The sequence below is a fragment of the Phaseolus vulgaris genome, chromosome 5 (assembly GCF_051622355.1).
Source record: "Phaseolus vulgaris cultivar YP4 chromosome 5, ASM5162235v1, whole genome shotgun sequence".
In the NCBI taxonomy this organism is placed as follows: Eukaryota; Viridiplantae; Streptophyta; class Magnoliopsida; order Fabales; family Fabaceae; genus Phaseolus; species Phaseolus vulgaris.
The window spans coordinates 32,760,515-32,770,691 of NC_143502.1; the positions used below are offsets into that span (position 1 = coordinate 32,760,515).

At 41.0% G+C, this 10,177-nt stretch overlaps 1 pseudogene; it reads right to left on the reverse strand.

Annotated features, from left to right (window-relative positions):
• Window positions 1-1,340, reverse strand: LOC137834481 (shikimate O-hydroxycinnamoyltransferase-like; annotated as a pseudogene).
• Window positions 1,341-10,177: the final 8,837 nt, after the last annotated feature.

Genomic DNA, 10,177 nt, shown 5'->3' on the forward strand with positions numbered 1-10,177 from the left:
TCAAATGCCATAAAGGGATTCTTGAAACAGCTTCATATGATGAGGTGGTAGAGCTATTCTCAAATACAAGCTGCCATCATTTGTTGAGCTTGGAAGTATGATTGCTAGCCCCTCGTATATAATCCAGCCAAGTCTCATGAAGATCAGTCTGCCCCAACCAAAGTCAGCATCATAGATTGGAAACTTAGCCCAGCTATTGATACCCACATCTGGACACGCATAAGTATGTCGTCCAGGAACAAGAGCATTTAGATCAGGCTGTAGTTGCAGATAGTCAAGAGCTGATCTCAAATATCCGTTGTCCATTCTCATTATTGTGTTGTGGATTTGATTTCAACATACCATGTAGGTTTTGACACGAGATCTCCTGCGAATCCTGTGGGAATGGTGGAGAAGATAACATTGCCAAGGTAACCAGGAGGGAGGGGAGGTTTCAACCTTGACCTTCCATTAATTGGAATATATAGTCTGGTTTCTTGGTCTTCAGGAAGGCCTCTTGCTTTGCACGCACTTCTCCATATATGAGCTGCCAACATTTCATAAGTGCTATAGTTTATTGTGTTGCCATCTTCTTTCGACTTGTCCTTGAGGATGTTGAGTTGGTCACGACTCAATTTTAAAATAGAGGCAACCACAGTTGTGGTGGTGGTGGTGGTGGTGGTGGTGATGATGGGTGGTGAGAGTTGGTATTCGTGGTGAGGAAAGCTGGTTGAGGTGGATCCCTGGCACGAAGTAAGTTCCTATCAATAAATGGGGGAACATAAATGGGGATGCCATGAGCCACATTGGACCATGAGTTGATGAAGTGAACACCTGATTCTCCATCTTCTACATGGTGCTCATAATCAACGCCTATTGAGACCCCTCCACATCTGAAATATGTTACCTGAATGCATGCAGTGCAGCAAATAGTTAGTTTCATTTTATCCTTACAAAGAGAAAGAAAAGGAACGCACCTGTAACACCACTAACGGATATGTTTCAATCCCGGCAGAATAATCCACCGCGGGAATAAGGTTGTTATGGTTAAGGTTGTGAGTGAAGTGGTCCATGGCAACGATGGCATGAGCCTCAATGAAAAGTACACCCTGACCGTCACAATAAATCCCCACGCGGTGGTCGTCTTCGTGGCGGAGGCGGTCGGCCATTGCGTAGAAAAGGACGAGGTTCTTACTTAGGGCTTCTTTCAGAATGTTGGGATAGAAGAAATTGGATGTCTTGTTTGGGTTGTAGAATAGATGGTGGGAATGTGGTAATTCTCCGCCAGCAAATCTAGGTTTGAGTTCCACAACACCTTCCACGGGTTGCAGCATTATCGACTCCTTCACACTAATCGTCATTGTTCGTGTCGGTTGGCTCGATTATCTTCGTGCGCCTACGAAGATCACACACCCAATTGCCTCTGCCTTCGTTCATGCCTTCTTTCGATCAAACACCTGAAAATGCAAAGACAAAGGGCGCCCTAGAGGTCGTTTTAACTCTAACGCTCCAGTCAGTGTAGGGCTAGGAAACACCAATGTAAGCTGTAAAAAGCTCCATGTGTATTTGTGTGTTCTATGTAAAAACTGTTACGAATGAATTGCGTACATTATTAGGTTTTATACTACCCTTTATATACTCTAAGGTTTCCACTGATTCCGCTAACCATAATTAGGTTTACTGATGGTGTGCCTCAGCGCCGCTATCACCCACTCTTAGGGCAATCTAGCGCGTAAGACTCCCTTACTATAGTGCAAGCTCTGAAGGGATGACCACCTGGGTACCAACTTGTGCACCTAATCTCTAGGGCCATCTGTCCTGGGAGTACCCTAGATGTTCACGTGTCATGCATGCAGCTCACCCCTGGAACGTGACCCTCACAGGTCGTCTCTCCTCTAGTGGCTCTTTACTCGTGTTACGCTTAAATGCGTCATCCACACCACACACATGGACCCCTCGTGATCTAGGCTTCTCCCTAACTGATAACTGGTGTGTGGTATGGGATCCACCTCTCGTGGTCCAGCTCTACTGTTTGAGTCACCAAAGTCCGATCTCTCATCGCCTTCACCGCCCTGCCGAGGACACATCAGCACATCCTGGTGATCGGCCTCTGACCACTCTTCGGTAACTTGGCTCACGTGCCTAGCGAGACACAGGCCCACGACGCTCGTGGGACCCAACTTATGCGGTCCCATCATTACCAGTGGTCAATGACACCCGAGGACTGGTCGGTACACAAGCCCCCCAGTCTCGAGCTGTAACTTGTTCAAGTGAAGCCAAACCCAATCGCCCTCATGAAACAACAATGCTTTTCTCCTTTTATTGGCAAGTTCAGCATACTTGCCAACCTTCTTCTCAATTCTCCTTTTGATGTCTTTATGCAAAGTTTTCACAAAAGAAGCCTTTTCATCCCCATCTTTGCACAAGACATCTCCAAGAAGGGGAATAGGAAGAAGATCAAGAGGTGTTAGGGGATTAAACCCATAGACCACCTTAAAAGGAGAATGTGAGGTGGTAGAATTTACTACACGATTATATGCAAAGTCAACATGGGGTAGTAAATTCTCCCACACTCTAGGATTCCCCGAAATAAAACATCTCAATAGTTGTCCCAAAGTTCTATTCACCACCTCGGTTTGACCATCAGTTTGTGGGTGGCAAGTGGTAGAAAATAAAAGCTTAGTCCCAAGCTTGCCCCACAAGGTCTTCCAAAAGTGACTCAAGAATTTAGGATCTCTATCGGACACTATAGACCTAGGAATCCCATGTAAGCGAACCACTTCTTGGAAGAAGAGGTTTGCAATGTGGCATGCATCATCCACTTTGTGGCAAGGAATAAAGTGAGCCATCTTTGAAAAACGATCCACTACCACAAAAATGGAGTCCTTTCCCTTTGATGTCTTGGGTAAGCCTAAGATGAAATCCATAGATATATCTACCCAAGGCATTGAAGGGATAGGAAGAGGAGTATATAGACCATGGGGGTGCATTTTAGACTTAGCTTTGCGGCAAGTTATGCATTTATCACACAAACTATGAACATGTTTATGCATATGAGGCCAAAAGAAATGTTCATACAACACGTCCAAAGTTTTAGCAACCCCAAAATGTCCCATTAAACCCCCTTCATGAGCTTCTCTAACAAGAGATAATCTAATAGAGCATTGAGGAACACAAAGACATTTTCCTTTAAAAAGAAAGCCATCTTGAATAAAAAAGTCTTTGTGTCCTCCCTTAAGACACTCTTGATAGATGAGAGAAAAATCAAGGTCATCATGATAAAGTTCCTTAATGTGATCAAAACCAAGATATTGAGAGGTTAAAAGATTTAGCAAAGTGTATCTTCTAGAAAGAGCATCCGCCACAATATTTACTTTGCCTTGCTTGTGTTTGATCACATAAGGAAATTGCTCAATGAATTCCACCCACTTAGCATGCCTCTTGTTAAGTTTGTTTTGGCTTTTCAAATATTTAAGAGATTCATGATCACTATGTATCACAAACTCTTTGGGAAAAAGATAGTGTTGCCAAGTAAACAAAGCCCTAACAAGTGCATATAATTCCTTATCATAGGTGGAATAATTGAGATGACTTCGCTTCAATTTCTCACTAAAATAGGCTATGGGGTGGCCCTCTTGAAGGAGAACAGCCCCAATACCTATGCTTGAAGCATCACACTCAATCTCAAATGTCTTAGTGAAATTAGGAAGGGCCAAGATGGGAGCATTAGTCAATTTTTCTTTCAAAGTGTCAAAAGCATTTTGTTGTGCTTCTCCCCAATGAAAGACCACATCCTTTTTCACTATGTCATTGAGTGGTGCGGCAATGGTACCAAAGTTTGGGACAAATCTTCTATAGAAAGAAGCAAGTCCATGAAAACTTCGGACCTCATTCAAAGATTTCAGTGTAGGCCAATTTTGAATGGCCACCACCTTTGTTTTGTCCACATGGACCCCTTTACAACTCACAACAAACCCTAGGAATTCTATATGATCAAGAGCAAACATACATTTAGCAAGGTTAGCATACAAATGTTCCTTCCTAAGGGTTTCTAAAACTTGCCTAACATGCAACCTATGGTCATTCAAAGATAAGCTATAAATGAGAATGTCATCAAAGTAAACAACAACAAACTTGAAAGGTCTAAGAACATGATGCATGAGGCGCATGAAAGTACTTGGTGCATTAGTTAGGCCAAAAGGCATGACTAACCACTCATATAAACCAAAGTTGGTCTTAAAAGCCGTCTTCCATTCATCACCCGGTTTGATACGGATTTGATTGTAGCCGCTTTTAAGATCAATCTTGGAAAAGATTTTTGAACCATGTAATTCATCCAACAAATCATCTAGTCTAGGTATGGAATGCCTATACTTAATTGTTATGTTATTGATGGCCCTACAATCCGAACACATTCGCCATGTGCCATCCTTTTTTGGCACTAAGATGATAGGCATAGCACAAGGACTCATGCTATCTTGCACCCACCCTTTTTCAATCAAAGCCTCAACTTGTTGGCGAATTTCCTTGGTTTCACTTGGATTGGTCCTATATGCTGGACGGTTTGGTAAAGAAGAGCCCGGTATCAAATCAATTTGGTGTTCAATCCCTCTCAAAGGTGGAAGTCCATTTGGAGGATCTTGAAACACATCTTGGAACTCTTCTACCAAATTTTCCAAGCAATAAGGACTATCAACAAGTGATTCTACTTTAAGAGTTCTAGGGATGGCTAAGAAAAGAGGATGATGAGCCACTATTTCCCTTTCAATGTCACGCCTAGACACAAGGAGTGTAGGCTTAGAACTCTTATCTTTTTTATCTTTTTCACTCTCCCTCTTTTTCTTCATGATAACTTTTCCTCATGGACTTCTCTTGGAGAGAGAGATTTTAAAGTAACCTTGTGACCATGGAATTCAAAAGATAGTTTGTTGGTAAAGCCATCATGTAAAACTTTTCTATCAAATTGCCAAGGCCTTCCCAAAAGAACATGAGTGGCTTCCATGGGCACAACATCACATAATACCTCATCTTTGTATTTTCCAATGGAGAAATGGATGAGGACTTGTTTATTAACAATTATTTCTCCTACTTCACTAAGCCATTGTAATTTGTAGGGCTTTGTATGAGAGATAGTAGGCAATCCAAGCTTATCTACTACTCTTGTACTAGCCACATTTGCACAACTACCCCCATCCACTATCAAGGAACAAATGTTGTTTTGAATAAGACATCTTGTATGGAAAATATTTTCCCTTTGACTTTCATCAAAAGGTTGTGAAACTTGTCCAAGAAGTCTTCTCACAACTAACAAGTCCCCTTCAAGTGGACATTCGCTCTCTTCCTCACTAGATGCATGAGAATGCAATGAATGCTTAGGAGAATCCGAATCATGCTCACTAACTATAATGCCCTCATGCATGTACATACTTCGTTTGGAAGGACAATTTGCAGCTATATGACCATAACCCATACATTTAAAGCATTTAGTATTGGATGTTCTAGTGGGAGACTTAGGTCTAGAAGTAGATGGCTTAGTTTCCTTGGGTTTGAAAGAAGAATCTTTGGAAGGATGTTTTGAAAAAGAAGTTTTGTTTCTCCAAGACTTGGAGTAGTATCCATCATTGGAAGCATTTTTGAAAGAGTTTTTCTTAGCAAGTTGGGCTTCCACCTTCATTGCAAGATGAACTAAAGAGCCCAATGATGAATACTCTTGTAACTCAACAATGTCTTGAATATCCTTCCTAAGACCACTCACAAACCTAGCAATCATAGCTTCCTCACTTTCTTCTAATTCAATTTTAAGCACAAGCGTCTCAAGCTCCTTATAATATTCATCCACATTTAGCGTGCCTTGTTGAAACCGTTGGAGTCTCAACATGAGGTCTTTCCTAAAATGTGGGGGCACAAACCTAGCGCGCATATGATCCTTTAAAGAGTTCCAAGAGTCCACGGGAGGACCCTTGTGATAGATAATGTCCTTTACAATTCCATGCCACCATTTCATGGCATAATCACTAAACTCTAGGGTGGCTAGCTTAAGCTTATGCTCATCTTGGATCTCATGGATCTCAAATATTTGTTCACACTTAGCCTCCCAATCTAAATATACATTAGGATCACTAGAGCCATTAAAACAAGGTAGCTTGACCGAAGGAAGCCTAGACTTTGCATCATGATAGAAGACATTGCCGTAGTGAGTTCTTTCCCCTTGGTGATGATGTCTTTGTCCATGGACTTGGGGTGGAGTTCTCCTTCTCCTATGCTCATCTTCACGGCCAAAATCATTGGAAGAAACTCTTGTTGAAGGTCTATGATGCTCATCATGAATTGAAGGAGATGGTTTAGCTTGTTGCACCTCCATCTTTTGCAATTTCTCCTCCAACCGTCTAATGGTTCTTTGAGCTTCATGTAATTCACCAAGGATTGAAGCTTTGGAAGGAGAATTCTGCTTGTATGATGCATCACTTGAAAATCCAGCCATTTTGGAAATAAAAAACAGCAAACACACAAAACCAGCAAACAAGTTAAGAAACAAAAATTAGCAAAAACAGTGAGTGTTTTAAGCCAAAATGCCGAAGTGAAATGAGGCAGAAAAAATAGGTCACTCTCAAAGAAATAATGTCCTTGCACCAATCTGATCTTGAGGCCTTGGAATCCTCAAATGAAAGATGTCAAAGCAAGCACACCAATCTCAAAAGCAACCACCACAAAACCAATGAAACAATAAAGACAAACAAGAAAAGGTATAAGCAAGGAAAGGTAATTGCAAAAGGAAAACTATATGTAAGACAAACTCAAAGAGTAAGAATGAAAGACAATCAAGAAAATAAAGAACTCAATGAGAAAGTAGGCACACAAAAGAATACTTAAGGAAAAGCACTAGAGTAGATGAAGAAAACAAAAATTTAGCTACTGGAAAATTATTATTATTTTCTTTTTAAATGCAAACTGTGCTTGATATTCACTGATTTAACTGGAATGATGTAGAGCGAACTGGATTATGAAATTTAAACCACAGAAACTTCAAGATGTTAACTCAATAATGGCACTGGAATCAATTAAAAATAGTAAGCCAATTAATTGAGATAAATGTTTTAAAATCGCTGCCAGATTACCGTATTCTTTTCGGCAGAATTGTACACTTTTTTCATTTTATTTATCATTTTTTGTGTACTTTGAATTTTTGAATGATTCTTTTTTCTATTCTTTTCTAACACTTTGAATATCACAAATCCAGAATTTCAGAATTTTCCAGTGAGTAAATCAATTGCAATAAGGAAAAACAGTAAGCACTTTTTTTCAGAAACAGAGGAATCCTAATAGGAATAAAAAAACAGAATTATGAACTAGCAAAGACATAATGGAAAATGATGTATTGGAACTTGTATAGGTCTAGAATACAAGTATGAACTCAATTCTAAAAAGAAAATGCACAAAGGATCAATATCAAATCAGAAAATTATATGACACTAAAGCAAGAAACAATAAAAAACAATAAAAGTACTACTAGAAGTAATGACAATTATGGAATAACATGACTAAGACAAAACTTGACATGATTACAAAATTAAAAGACATATAACAAAAATAACAACAAGTGAAAGGAAGCTTAAGGTAAACTCTAGGAAGGAGAATGCCATTCCAAAAGAGCCACCATACTCATATGAATAATGAGTGCCATAAACCTTTTCACAAGCATTTGGTGTAACAAAAGAAAAACAGCAAGAAAACTCAATTAATACCTAAAACAGAAACTTAAATTGCAAGAAAAATTAAAGAGCTCTTGAAATTAAAGTGCACACAACTCAACAATTAAACAAGAAGAACCTAAGACTCATGATACCACATGATGTGATTCCACTAGCCATATAGAGAATGATTCTTGACATTCTTAGGAATCACCTTGAGCTGGACATTATTGAGGCACTTTTCTTAGAGTTGGATCAATGTTCTAAGATAAGAACTCACCAAAAACTAGTACCAAATCCCAAACTCATTTGGATGTTCCACATATTGTCAAATTGAACCAAAAGAAATGGAGGAAAGGCAAAAACACTAATTAACAACACAAAACAGCAAGGTACCGAATCAAAATGCTGGAATTGAAGAAGAAAAGATGAAGAACAGCCAAGAACACAAATGAATCATAGCTACACAATAACAAGCTGAAATTGCCGAACCAAAACAACTAGAAAGCAAGCTAAGACAAGGACATTAACAAGAGAAGAAAGGAAGGAGAAGAGAATGCTCATGAAGATGGAAGAAAGGTTGGATGATCACACCACTAGAAGTATGGATGCTCCTAGATGAGTGTGCAAGCCGCCACTTGAGGAAACCATGATCCTTCAAGATAAGACTAGAGAAGAAGGCTCAAAAGCTCTCCAATGCTCACTCCAATTTTGAGTATAGTTTCTTTAGATCAATTCAAATCTGAAAAATACAAAGAGAGCACCTCTATTTATAGCCTAAGGTGCTGAAAAACAAAGCTAAGAGAATTCAAAATTCCCCCCTAAACCTATTTCAAAACCGGCGCCTAAACCATGCATGAGGAAGGTGTGACCTCTTCCTTCACTTTGGCACCTCCTATTCTACTCCTACACCTATCTACTAATACATCCCCCCTCCTAAAGCTCCTAACTAAAGCCTAAAAGATGCTATAACAAAAGAGGTTTCTAATGTTTCCCTCTAAGCACCTTCAACTAAAGAAATTACAAAAAGAGAAAATAAATGTCCCCTAGCTCCTAAAGCTTTGAACATGCTTCTTGTAATCCTTTGAGGTGGGCTTTGACCTCCATGGGCGTCCTCCATTTGTGCCTCTACCTCTTCTTGATCTTGTTGATTGGCCTCCATGTCCTCTTGAGCTTGATCTCCATCACTAAGTCCTCGCCCTGGCGACCTACGTGGCTCTGTGTGATAGGACGTGAACAGTGCTCCGAAGTGACGCTTCTCTGTGCCCATTCTAATCTGCGCACACGTGTCTTGATCAACGGCCAGGACTTAATGTCGCTTGCGCTTCTTAGTTTACGTTAAGTTTTCGAAAATGCGCGCTTCCAATCACTATTCCATTATTCTCAGAAACATCTTTGATCGCTTCATCTTCTTCCTCGAGCGCTCTCGCATTTCCTTCTACCAATGCTTGATAACTTCCTGGGATTGTTTAAATTTCATGCATTTAAGCTTTCTCTGCTTTTTCTCCGTTCCTCTGTTTTTCTGGGTTTCTTTCGAGTGTGGGGTTTTATCGGGTTTTTGCTGGGTTACGCAATAACCCTCTGCTAAACCTTTGTTTTCTCCTTTCTTTTTCTTGCTTTTTAGCTTTCTTTGAGATGGCTCGAACAAAAACAACGTCCAACTCTCCTCCCCAAGTAGATTACAAAGCCCTCTACCCCTAGGCCTCTGAGGACCTCCTCGTTGAGACCTCCGCTCTCACCTCCAGTAAGGATGTGATGAAACATAGGGAGGATGAGGCCGCTCATATGCTTCGTGTTTTTGGGTGGGAGTGTGATGCATACGTGTCTGTCCAACCTTGCACTGTGGGTGAACCCGTGTGCGCTGATGAACGCGCAAACGACGGGGAACCCTTCATCTTTCTCTACGCCACCATCTTCAAATGGATTAAACTTCGTTTTCCACTCACGGGGTGCGAGCGGGCTCTACTGACGGAGATCAACGTGGCCCCTGCATAGCTACATCCCAACAGCTGGGCCTTTGTGAGGGTGTTTGGTATCCTCTGCAACCACTTCGGGTACACCCCCTCGGTGGACGTCTTCCTCTATTTCTTCAAGGCCAAGAGTCCAGGGAAAAAGCTTTGGGTGAGCTTTAACGGGGTGGTAGGGAGAGTTCTCCTCACCCTGTTTTAACAATCGTATAAGGGCTTCAAAGGATGTTCTTCAGAGTGTGTTGTACTGACTACGATCGCACCCTGCTGGCTGACTTCCCACTCTATTGGGTGAAGAAGCTAGAGTTCAAGAAGCTGAGGACTCTTGAGGAGCTTACTCCTCATGATCGAGAGCTCTGCCAAGTCCTCGCAAGCCTAGGGGTGGTGTTCAACACTGCCCAACTAATCAAGCACGAGTTCAGCCCTGCTGATCTCAAGGACTATATCGGTACTTCTCTCTACACCTTTCTCACCCCAACTTGCGTGTCTTTGGTTAGCTTGCACATCTTAAGCTTCATTTTTGCATTCTTAGCATGCCTATTA